Source organism: Pipra filicauda, unplaced genomic scaffold (genome assembly GCF_003945595.2).
Source record: "Pipra filicauda isolate LSUMZ 115617 unplaced genomic scaffold, ASM394559v2 scaffold181_size1560634_pilon, whole genome shotgun sequence".
In the NCBI taxonomy this organism is placed as follows: Eukaryota; Metazoa; Chordata; class Aves; order Passeriformes; family Pipridae; genus Pipra; species Pipra filicauda.
In genome coordinates, this window is record NW_024104289.1 from 1,099,858 (window position 1) to 1,112,295 (window position 12,438).

The 12,438-nt window shown below is 39.9% G+C and overlaps 1 long non-coding RNA gene across 1 annotated transcript; it reads left to right on the forward strand.

Moving 5' to 3' along the window:
* The first annotated feature begins 509 nt into the window (after window positions 1–509).
* LOC113983008 lies at window positions 510–8,111 on the forward strand. Its single transcript, XR_005563038.1, has 4 exons — window positions 510–579; window positions 917–1,728; window positions 2,950–3,095; window positions 7,855–8,111. It is a non-coding gene; the product is annotated as an uncharacterized LOC113983008 (long non-coding RNA).
* Window positions 8,112–12,438: the final 4,327 nt, after the last annotated feature.

The window sequence follows — 12,438 nt, forward strand, 5'->3', positions numbered from 1 at the left end:
AATCTTTTATATAGGGATAAAAGTTAAAAAAATGTCTAGTCTCCAGTAGAGACAGCTTCTCCCTGAACAGAGGGAATCCAGAATCAAGCAGAGACTGGAATTTTAAAGCTGATATCACAGATCTCTTCTGTTGCCCCTGGTAATTCAGAAAAGAAAAGAAACTGCCTGTTTTTAATCTTACTCTCAGCAAGCCAGACCAAAAAACCCAGGATTTACTATCACACCTTGAAAAAAATGTGTCTTTACTAATCTCTCTTAATCCACAGGAAAGGTACTTGAAAATAATCACTATAACTAAGCTGCAAGTTCTTTCAGCTTTGATTTCACAGATCAAACAGTGACCAGTGTTACAAAAATGAAAAAGAAAAAGGAAAAGCTGTTGTTTTACTGAATCCTTATATTGTATAAACATCTAGGAGCTATTTTGGCTTTAATCTAATGGCTTCTTGATCTTTGCAGGTTTGGACAGCAGATGCTACAACGCTTCACAAATCTCCCTCAGATTTTCTTTGGAAGGACCTGGGGAGATTTAGGACAAGCCTTGACTGTGCTGCCATTGTCTGTGAGCACAGTGGTCAAGTGAGTGCCCTGAGAAAAATCACCACCTGAGTCCAGGACAGACAGCCCTATCACTGCATTTCCCTCAGAGGTTTAGGATCATGTGGTTAAAGTCCCCGTAGAATCAAGCAAAGCAAACCCAGCAGATCTGTGATCACCTTGCTTCAGTGTGGATGTGAATTTTTAGGATCTGAAGGATAGAAGAAAAACAGTGGATTGATGCCATCACTTGTTGACTGAAGGGCTGCCACCCTCACAGCGACTGAAGCTGGGGCTCCACAAGTGTGAATTATGTCTTGTAACTGTTGAGTGCATGTTGACTTTTGGCCTCACCTTTTCACATTTACTCCCCTTCTAGCTCAGTTTGGCCATACTCACTGTTACAACAGTGCCAGGAGATCAGAGGCTGAAAGGAAACTTGAGATGTGATTGCTCCTGGCTGTGGCCTGCCTGGGTAGTTCTGGAAGATCTTAAGAAACACAGACTCCACCATGTCCCCAGGTCATCTGCTTTAGTGCCTCACTCTCTGTGTGCTCATAAAAGCTTTCTTAGTGCCTAAATGGAATTTTTTCTGCCTCGGTTTTAGTCCTTTCCTTCCTGTCCTATCCACTGTGGACATGGGGAACAGTTTGCTTTTTCTTCCTTCAGCAGCCTTTGACACACTTGCAGAAGTCCTGTCCTCTTTTCTCTCCTTCTTTGGCCAATTTACTTAATTGGAGCAGCAGAATTTAAAGGGTCTTAGATGATGAATCCACCTTAAATATATTTAAAGACTGGAAATGGATTTTGCAGTAAAAACTCTGGAATTTGTTGGTTGTGATTGGTATTTGTCTTTCAAATGTTAAATAACTCAGAAATACATTGGAGTGCCTCCCCTTTCAGCCCTCCTTTGTTTGCCTACAGCAAACAATTTTCCTGATGAAAAAATGTAGAATATAAATAAGCTGTGATACGTTCTTTGGTTTTTTTCAGGCTATGGCTTGGTACACTCCTCTCTACTGGAACAGAAGACAAGGATGGGGGTGAAAGCGGAAAGTGAAACATTTGAGTATATTATCATAAAACTTTCTCAAGGACTGAGCAAAAAGAAGGATGGGAAAATGAACAGGAATTTACAAGAACTGATTCAGAGAGGAAAAGAAACAAAAAAAGACAAAGCTTCATTAAAAGGTATCTGACACTCATTATGTGTACTCTGTAGCTGCAGCATGGTACCAGCCTTGCTCTGTAAGTGAATGCTTTGAAATGAGCATCTTGTTGGAAAAGCTCTGCATTTAGAAAATAAGAATTAACCTTAACCTTCAAACAGGAATCCAGCCCGAATCTCCTTATAGGAGTGCACTCGTTGTCAGTCAAGACTGAGCAGGAAGTAAAACCCAAGTAAAATTCTTCTTAAAATGTGACTTCATTATTATGTATTATCCTTTGAGCCTGAAACATTTAGAGACCACAACCTGGAACACTTCCAGCCAAAAATGTTGATGTTCACAGAACCTTCGTCTTGAGGAGGGTGGACCTGAACTTGCTGTTCTCTCAGCCCACTGTGCTTTGATGCGGGGTAGGGACTGAAAACTAGTTGCTTCAGAACTGCCTTTTAGGCTTTGTATCAAACTTAGAATTGGGAAAACCGTGGAAAAGGTGTGGGTCATTGGTCCAGCTTGGGCACCCAGGTCTCGGTCAGGAACACCAGAGCTGAGCCATTCACTGTTTTAAAAAAGAAACACAATACTGGTGGTTTTTTCTAAGAAATATTTGTCACAGGGGCTTTGCAATGGAAAAAAAATGTATTTAAAAAGTAAAGAATTGGCCAATCTGAATATATTTTCACCAAAAAGGTGGGTGATCCTTCTCATGTTTGGAGTGGTTGCTCTTCTCTAAATTTCTTCTCCAGACTGTGGCTGGAGATGTTCAGAAGATGAACAGTTTTCGGCATAGGTTACACTGGCTGTTCTTCACAAACTTTGTTCTTAAAAATGGCTAAATCACTTTTGCTCAAACTCTCCAAAGAAACTAAGTCAGAAGGAGAGAGAAATTATGTAAAAATTCAGTGCAAAGAGTTCAAGTCTGGCAGAATTATAACCAAAGGCAAATGGTAAATTATAATGTGATATGTCAAATTATGTAGAAGTTGCAGTTCTTCTACCTGGAACTAAATGCAAAATGCATCAAATATATGTGTGCTGTCTTTTAGGTGTATTGCATAAATTTAAAATATGTGTGCAGGAACCACTGTAAATTTATGCAAAAGGCATGAATAAATATGCTAATGCAATACAAGAAATAATGCAGTAATATATAAAATATACATATTTTTTGTAACTTGTGCACATACATGCATGTGCAAAATATGTGAAATACACACAGTAGACTTAATTGAATTTCTGTTTACAGGAGGAAAAATAGACTTCTACATCTCTTTTCCCTAATCAAAGTGCCTGGTGCCAAAGTTAAGTGTCTCCCACCGAACCCTCACTTTTCCCGTTGATGGGAATGATGGCAGCAGTTTTTCAAGTCATCAAGGCCTGACCCTGTACCAGGTGAGTTCTCTCTGTCCCTCTCCCTCAACACATCTATTTATTTGTAAATTATTTATATTTGCTACTGCAAGAATATATTATGTACATTATAAAGCGTGCACACAAATAGATATTTCAAAGGAGGAGATAAATATTCAAAATACTATTTAAAATATTTTAAAAATCAATTATATTTATTAATATTAAAAAAGTATTTTCTTCCTGAGTGTCAGTGGATTGCCTTGCACTTCCCCTGGAAGACCACTGCTCTAAGTGACTCTTGTCACTAATACTGGTGCACTTAGGAAATTAAACAAAATATTATGAATTGGTAAGAGAAGGAGACTTACGTTGGCTGCGAATTGTTAATTAGGCAGTAATGAGAAAATCAGTGTGTAATTTGGATATGTCAAACCCACAAAGCTGTTGACATCCTGGAAGGACTCAGGGGAGGAGGACAGAGTGAAAAAGTGCCCAAAGAGGCTGATTAAGGTTAAAATGAGTAAAATGTGTGTTGGACAAACAAGGTGAGGGGGTTCAGGAATCACAGCAAGAGGGGAAGCAGTCTTAGATCCAGGAAACAGAACTAAAGGGAGTAGAACCAAGTGAAACATAGGAAGGTTTAGGATGAACAGGTAAATAAAAATGAGTTTCAGTATAGTCTTCCACTTGTACTCGTTGTTCCATTTAGTGTTTTAAACCACTGGTAAGATTTAAGTGCTCAGCTGCCATTAATTTTAAAGGAACTGGGTATCCAGCTCCTGAATCCAACTTTGTAGCACTCTTTAGTGGACACTTAAAACCAGACTGGTGAATTAATTTGAATATACCCAGGAGGTCACTCTGTGACTGGCATGGATATGTGACTGCACAGTTAGCAGGAATTTTTCCCCATTTCTGGGAGTGCCAGCCTAGGAAGAGCCTTTCAGCTTGAGACAGGAAAGTATTTATGCATCTGCTTGTCTTTAACACACAAACAGTAATTCTGCAACCAGGGAGGAGTGTCAGGGAGATCTTTCTCAACTGTTAAATCCAGGTAAAGCAGAAAACTGGAGAGGGACTTCTTATAGGGGCAGGTAGTGGTAGGACAAGGGGGAATGGTTTCAAACTGAAAGAGGGTGTGTTTAGGTGGGATATCAGGAAGAATTTCTTCCCTGTGAGGGTGGGGAGGCCCTGGCACAGGTTGCCCAGAGAAGCTGGGGCTGCCCCATCCCTGGAAGTGTCCAAGGCCAGTTTGGATGGGGCTCTGAGCAACGTGGGACAGTGGAATGTGTCTCTGCCTGTGGCAGGGGTGGTGGAACGAGATGATCTTTGAGGTCCCTTCCAACCCAAACCGTTCTGTGATTCTAAGATTAAAACCTGATGCAATCAGCTGTAGTGGACCTGATTTCATGGTTTGTTTCCTGCTCTGTCTGAATCACTGGTAGCATCAGGTACTGGGTGTCTATTTTGTGTAATCCTGGTTTGTCTCATTTGCTAAAGCTTATTTTGTCTTGTGTGTCACTCTGCTCTTCTGCAGAGCTGGGTCCCCCATACCTGTTCTGATAGTTTCCTGGACAGGGAAGAGCTGGGGACAGAGAGGAATTGGCAGCTGGGAGTGCTGGTTGTGACCTGGCAGAGAGAGAGGCCATACCTGCAGATTTGTTTCCTGAGCGTGGGAACTCTGAAGGCAGAACTCAGAGCAAGGTGATCTGTCACACACTAAATACATCTGATTTCTGTAGGTTTTCACATGCAACCCACATACCCTCAGTCTCTCTTTCTCAGATCTTTGCAAAAGATAATTCAGCTCAATTTACTTACGGTTCATTTGCAGTTCTTTTCACTACTGAATTATGAAATTATTCCTCTTAATACTGCCAGGAGAGTTAATAATACCCAAGATATCAGATTAAAAATTAAATAAGGGTATAACCATTATTTTACTCTTATAAATATTCGTGTGTGGTACATATTACTGCTGGATTTTTCCAGAACTGAATACATAGAGATACAAACATCATTCTTATTTTATTACAACCCAAAAATTACAAGTGCTTTAGGCAGATTTGTACAAGTATGCCACTAGACATTATTACAGATGGTAGTGGAATGATGATCTTCAAATATACAATGGAATGATGATTTTGAACCATATGACTACTTTATTTTTTTCCCTCTCTTGATTTTTCTTTCTTTGATTAAAGTTTTTAACTAACAGGTTCATAACTGGCATGAACACTGGGGCCCACAGTAATTGCAGTCTTGTTTAGGTCCTGGTCCAAGAAAGCTTCCCTATTCAGCAAGGACTCTGCAACTTGTTCATAAATGCTTTATAATATCAGCAACTTACAGAAAGCAGTATTGATAACTTGCACAAGCACACTTTTAATCACTATTATCTTTAAATAAGGATACTTACTTACCTAGTGCCACATTACAGTAAAGTTAGGTCAATGCCTTTGAGTTGAATTAGCAATTCAAAGTATTTTTGCATTTTCCTCTTAGATGCTTAATTTGGCTTTTCAAAATCAGTTTAACATATGCTTGTATTTCAGAAGCCCACTCAAAACTGCAGAAATGATACTGTTTGATCACATTTGCTTCTTAGCTTTGAGTATTTACCTTCTCATACATCTGTTGTACCCTTTCTAGCTCCCAGCTCTCCTCTATAATAGTCAAACATTATCTTTCCAATCTCTTTTTGTCATATCTTAAGTTATCTTCAAACGGTGTTTCACTCCATTCTTCATTATCTTTAAATTTTAGGGTTTTTTATTCATTGTAGAACTGTCTGTTTGGTTTCCTCTTCACCCAGGCAACCTCATTTTCTTCTCAGACTGAGGGACAAGAGGGAAAAAAACCCTCCTACTGATCACAAAGTTAGAGCTGAGCTCCCACCTCCTGTTTTCTCAGAAATGCATCACTCTGGCGATGTTTCTTTTCTGTTGTTGTTATGAATTTCACTCAGAATCAAAATGCTCAGCTGTGAATTTTGCAAGGAGTTTAAAAATAACCGTGGGGTGATGGTGAAGTGAGCACTTTGAAGCCTCAGCCAAAACCAGTGAGTTTTGTCAATCAGAATGTTTCCCCGTTGCTAAGGAAACCTAATTAAGCTTTCAGTGGCAAATTGAACCTGCAGACGAGGAACATATTTAGCCAGTGAAAAGGAGCCAATTCCTGGCACTGTCTTCACTAGCAAATGCATCAAGCCTGAGAGCTTTCTGTTCTTTCCACGGTTCTCATGGGTTTTGTCCCAGAAATTGAGAGTTGAGTGAGATGAGATGCACTCATATCATGGTGTGTTTGCTCTCTTGATTTGTCCCAAGCACTTGACTTCCATACTTTATGGAACTGCCCTGTGATTTCCAGAAATATCTGCAGATATTTCTGCCCTTGGACATCAACATGTCACAGGCAAGACTGAGCAATAACATTGGCCACTATAAATGATGTTGTACAAACACACAGATGCAGTTTTTGAGTAGCAGGAGGTCAAACAAGACATAACAGTGATATCCCATGATAAGAAACTAAGTCAGCTGCTTTCTCCAGTAGATCAATTGACCAGTGTGGATCAATGAACTGTTCCTGTTGTTGCTAAGACACAGAGCAAAAGCTCCTCAGCTTGCTCATCGCAGTGTCATTCCCTCTGGCTGACACTCAGGTGCTCCAGGAGACTGTACCTTTGAGTGTGTTTATGCACCCTCTGCCAGCCTAAGTTCTTCTGTAGCCTTCAAAACCTTAAAATAACTTCAGTTTCTTGCTGAATGCCGATCCATATCTGGAATTTTGAGGTTTTGTGGTGCTAAGGAAGGGGGTGATCCAGTAAAGGCGACCACTAGGGTGACAGAAAGTTATCAAAATACCCTGCCTTTGTTTGTCAGGTAGCAAATGCTGTACTATCACATGGGAATTCTGGTTTCTTTATTGCTGCTTTCTCAGCCATGACACCTTGTGGCCTGACACTGTGTTTCCCTATCTGCCAGGGAGATGAAAAATCAAAAAATATTTCCTTATCTATTTATTGTTTGCCACTTAGAAAACAACAATGTAATGTGCATTTGAGTATTTTTGTTTCAGGAAGCAAAACCTGCACGTTATTCTGATCTAGAATTTTGGAGGAGGAGAAAAACCGCAGGAGGTCAAACCTCTTGCTGAGGAGGAAAATCAAGGGGATAAATAATAATTGTATGTGGCAATATAAACAAGCAAACAACTCACCTCCTTCCATCATGGTCAAGTAAATTACATTGTGGATACTTTAGTGCCAACAAAAACAAGTCAAAGATGTAACCATGGTTTTGTGGAGTGAGAGAGGAGGTGGGGTTTGATAAGAGGCTTTTCAAAGACTTTATGGAACCCAAATACCTCTCCCACCTTTGTGGGTGACCAGAAGTGACAGCAGGTGATTGTTGTGGCAAGGCTGTGGTTGCAGCTGTGAAAAAGCAGTTCCGTCCTGGATAATTTTGGCAGAGCATCCTGACCTTCAAGAAGCCATGACTAAGGATGGCCCTTTATCTTCTTGTCTCCCATTGCAGCACATTGTCTGTGACCAAGTCACTTAATGGGGTGGTAAAATGAAGTCCAGAGATTGCTCACGTCTTAACAATACCCAGCTCTTATGAAATCTCCAGGTGGACTTGCTTAAAGGTGGTGCTGATGTCAGTAGAGACGTGGAGTAACTTAAGAGATGATTCTATGGTAAAAGTATGTCCAGGGCTGAGATTAGGTCTGGACACAGTTCATGGAACTGACAGAAATCCGGGGTCATGGAGTGAAAAAACTTCTTCTCTCCCAGCCAGGAATTCATGGAGAACTGCAGACAGTGAACAGAGGGAGCCAAAGCCATGAGGATTTTTCCAGTGAGACTTGTGTGGATGGTGTAAGGCAGATAGTCTGAGAGCACCAACTAGAGGGAAAGACAGTGGATAAAAATGACATGATCTCCATTCAGAGGGTGATAAAGTTTTGGAGAAGCACGTGCAGTTCATGGGCAGCCACCTGTGATTTTGGCCAGCCAATGCTTGCTGAAATCCAATTCAACCAAAAGTCTGCAAGGGAGAGTTTGATCCTTTAAAGTAAAGGTATCTTATTGACAACCAGTGACCTTGTGATTGTATATTCATCCTGATGTGGCGTTTGTTTAAAATGTTCTTCCAGAAAGTCAGAAGAAACAGAGTGTTTTTGTTGTACCGTGTTTGATTCCTAAATTGACTTTCTTTTCAAGGTAGCTGTGTGGAAATAATGACTGTTGTCATCAACATGAAGGAACTAGCCAGAAGAAAAATCCTCAGCTCCCAGCTGTGTGAGTGGGGAAGGCAGAAGGAGGCCTATTCAGTCAGGAGGGTTGAGTAGAGTTTTCAAACAGTTTTCAAAACAACCAAGCAACCAAAGAAAAAATGGTAAAGCTTAAAACCCCCACAATTCAGAACACAAGAATTTCTTTATTTTGTTGAAAATCCTTTTAGTCTTCTTTCTGTGAGAAAGACCTGTGCCAGACCACAAATGGAAAGCATCTGGATTCGGGCATTGCAACTTGAGCACAGCTGGACACATCTAATTCTAGAGAACTTGTTTACATCTTAGGTTTGCTTTAATTTGGAATCTATTTACAGTGTTCCTTCCAGGAAAAAGAAAGTTTAAATGCACACTCAGATGTATTTTTTTATCTATTGAAGACTCCATTGCACGCACTACCCTACCTAAAGACCCAGAATCATGTGAAGCTTTCACATGTAAATACGTAGACACTCAAACTTGAGTTGTTGCAAGTTCCTCTTTCCACCTTCTTGATTTCTAGATTCTTCCCTGGGAGCTGTTTCTTTGATTTTACTTAATATCAGTTCCACAATTCGTTGTCATGCAGAATATTTTGTTTATATCTGTACTACAAAATATCATTAGATATTCAGATGTCAGGAAACATTATTCCAAACCCTTATTTTACTTCTTAAGTTCTGTTACAAAAAGCCATAAGAATTGTGGGGTTTGTCCATTACACTACTGATATATACAACTTATTATAATAATTATAATAATTAATTTGTGCAATATGTATTGATGTTGCTTACAGTGTTTAGTGTTCTCCAAAGTGCTTTATACATTTTTATCTATCTATATATATGTATAAGAAGAAAAAGATTAATCAGCCTATCACATCAGGTAGAAATAGAGAAGAAAACAAACTGGAGGATTATTGTTTGTGCCTGCCTGCTCACTCTATACATGAAGTGGGGCTTTTTGCCCAGGTACAGACTTTTTCATCTTTGTCTTATGCAAAATCATAGTAATAACACTTCTCTCCTGGGGGCAGTGTGAGTCAGCAGTGTTTGTAAAAACCTTCTCTATCTTTAGCTGAGAGGCACTTTGGAAGTGCAGTGAATTGGTGTTTTTCTCAGTGACACTGGATTGAATGCTTTCTAATTAAGAATTCCACGGTTTCAGAGAAACTTGATGAATTAAAATGACCTCAGGAAAACCATGGCCAAGTCATTTGCTTTCTGGTCTCTAGGTTCGTTGCATGATAGTCAGGGCTCAGTGGAAGTATTGCAATAGCCAAAGAAAACCATATGACATTTTACAGTTTTATGGGGAGGAAGCCCTTAACACCATGTGCTCGGTGTTGGTTCACATTGTGGAAATTTCATGTCTCAAAAACCAGCTCATCTTGTGACCTGTGATGTTATCAACAGTAACTCTGTACACAGTTGTCTCAGAGCAAATGAAAACAAGGGTCTTTGCTTTATTTTCAGCAAAAGAGATTTAAAAGAACACTTCAGATTACAGAAAGTTAAAAATTCAGCTTGACACTGATGTACCTGATTTGTAGCAACTCATTAAATCCTGGTGTCACAGAGCCCTAAAAATATATCTCCTTCACAGCCAAGTCAGGCTTTCATTCAGATATTCCTTAAAAATCATTTTACCTCATAGCATTATTCTTTCAGACAAGGCAGACTGTCAAGAGCACTATCTTCAATCCCACTTGCCCATTTTGCCACGAAGAGTTGTCCAGACCAGCTGAGACAGAGATGCAGATCTATAGGTTCTTGCACAGGGTAAGAAATGACAGAGCAGCTGAGTTTACTGCAGCTGAAAGGGCCATGGGATGTGCTTCTGAAAGTGAGGACACAGAACCCTCACGCACAAGCACACACACATACTAGTTGCTTTACAGAGTACAGATAATTTTGTGTATTTTACTGCCAGTGATTGTTATAGACAGTAGTTTATGATTTTTCCAGGTGCTGGATGCATTTGTAGTGCTGTAACAATGATGGATGTCACATTAGTGTGTAGGGCCTTTTGACTCACTATGGCCCTATGTTCATATGGAAACGATCATAATCTTTGTGTAGTCCTAATTTCTCAGTCCTGAAACCAGAGGGGATTCTGACAGACACCAGAAACTGATGACTCAGAAGCACAAAAGTTTTGGTCCCATATAAAGGTAGTTTCAATGTGGGAAACTGGAATAGAAACTTAAATCACCTAATGCATCCTATATGGATAGTCTTATTCCAAACTAGAATGCCTTTTTCCTGGCTTAACCTGTTTCTCTTTCAAAATTGTATAAACTAAATCAGAGAAAAAACCAAACAAAACAAAGAATAAAACCCAATTCTTATTTTGCATGGAATATATAGAGAGTCAGTTAAATCCCTGTGTCCATAGTGGTCATAGTTATAACTAGTAAGTTATAACTATAGAACTTATATACGAGTAAGTTTTACCATAAAAACTACCTTAATAAACACCTTCACAAAGTATCCTATAGATAACTTGTCCTCTAGTGTGTATTAATTCCAGAGGAATATCTGTGAGCATGCACTGAGCTCAGATATAACTTAATGACTTCCTGAGTGATTTTATGTTGTTCTTGAATTGGGTTTTTCACGGCATTTAATGTAGGGAAAATCTGATTGCAATAATCAAGAGGGTTTACCCTTGAAGCTAATTGACCACAGAGTGGCTTTTTTTCTAGATGGAAAATGGACCTTTTCCATGCCAAATAGTCATTAGGAAAGCTTAGATTATTTGAAAAGTGAAATTCAATTATGTGACAGAGCCAGATCAGAAGTGTAGCTTTCCATCCCAGTGCAAGTGTCTGTTTTGTGGGTAAAAAAAAAACAGGATAGAGAGGACAAGGCTGGCTACCTTCCAAACTCTTTTGTGGGGTTGGTGGGAACCTCAGGATGGGAAAAGGGGCTGCAGGAGTCAGGGCAGAAGGAGATGCTGCCTGACCTAGTCCTTTCTCCACTGTAGTGGTCCCCACAATCCTTTCTCACGAGGAATACTAGCAAACTTAATTTTAAATATACATTCAAAATGCAGATTTCAAATCAGCAGGGTCCTGTGGTTGATAAGCCATCCTTTTTTTTTCTTTCAGTTTGGTTCTTCTGCAGTGGCTACTGTTATGTTCCAAGGTATTTATTTTTAAACAATGAAATAAGAAGCAGTCCACACGAGCTATGTGCAGGCACACAGTCAATTGTCAGAATACTAGTGCAGCATTAATGTTGATATTCTCCTCACTGCATTTCAGGTCACCTGGAACAGCTCAGGAACAAGTGACACACCAGATTACTGTTAGAGGGAAGATGGAACAGGCAGTCTCTCCTGGTACCCTTTTGTTTTCTCATTTTCTTCCCCTGCACTCCCAGCACCTTTGCAGTGCTGAGACTGAGCAGCTCCAGCAGTGGGGATGTTGATGACAGGGATTTCATTCCAAAGCCTCTCTCACCTGCATGTCAGCAGTGTGGATTTTTGTGTCCCAGTGGCTGTCACAAGCACATTGCAACCGTGTGGGATGTGTTTGTAGGTCTCAGTTCAGTCTCTAGTAGAGAAGCCACTGCTTTATGGTGCTGCTAGTAAACAGTAACATCCTGAAAGCAAAGGCAGAGCCTGCACAGGCATAGAAAAGAAGCAAACCTGTGGGACAGTTTTAAGAAAAAATGGCATAAAACCATTGTTTCTACTACTTATCCTGTGTTGTAGATTTATTAATTTATGAAGTTTAGTCCCCAAGGTTAGCAATATTGCTTCTTTTGCAAGTTAATCACCCCAAAATTAACCTGGACACGTCTAGAGACTGATGTAACATTATCCCGTTCAGTTCTTCACACCCACCTGAGGTTTCTTTGAATACTGTGGGACAAACCAGGGTATTTCAAAACAAGGAAATTAAATCTGTGCCTTATCTTTGATCCCTGTATTCCCTACAGTTTACAGTTTTCATGACATGGAAACCCTCTATCCAGGCTTATCCCAGTTAAGTAATGTAGGGCAAGGCCACTCCATATTCTGTCTTATCCTTTATTCATACAATCATAGACTGGATGGGGTTGGAAGGAACATCAAAGACCATCTCGTTCCAACCCCC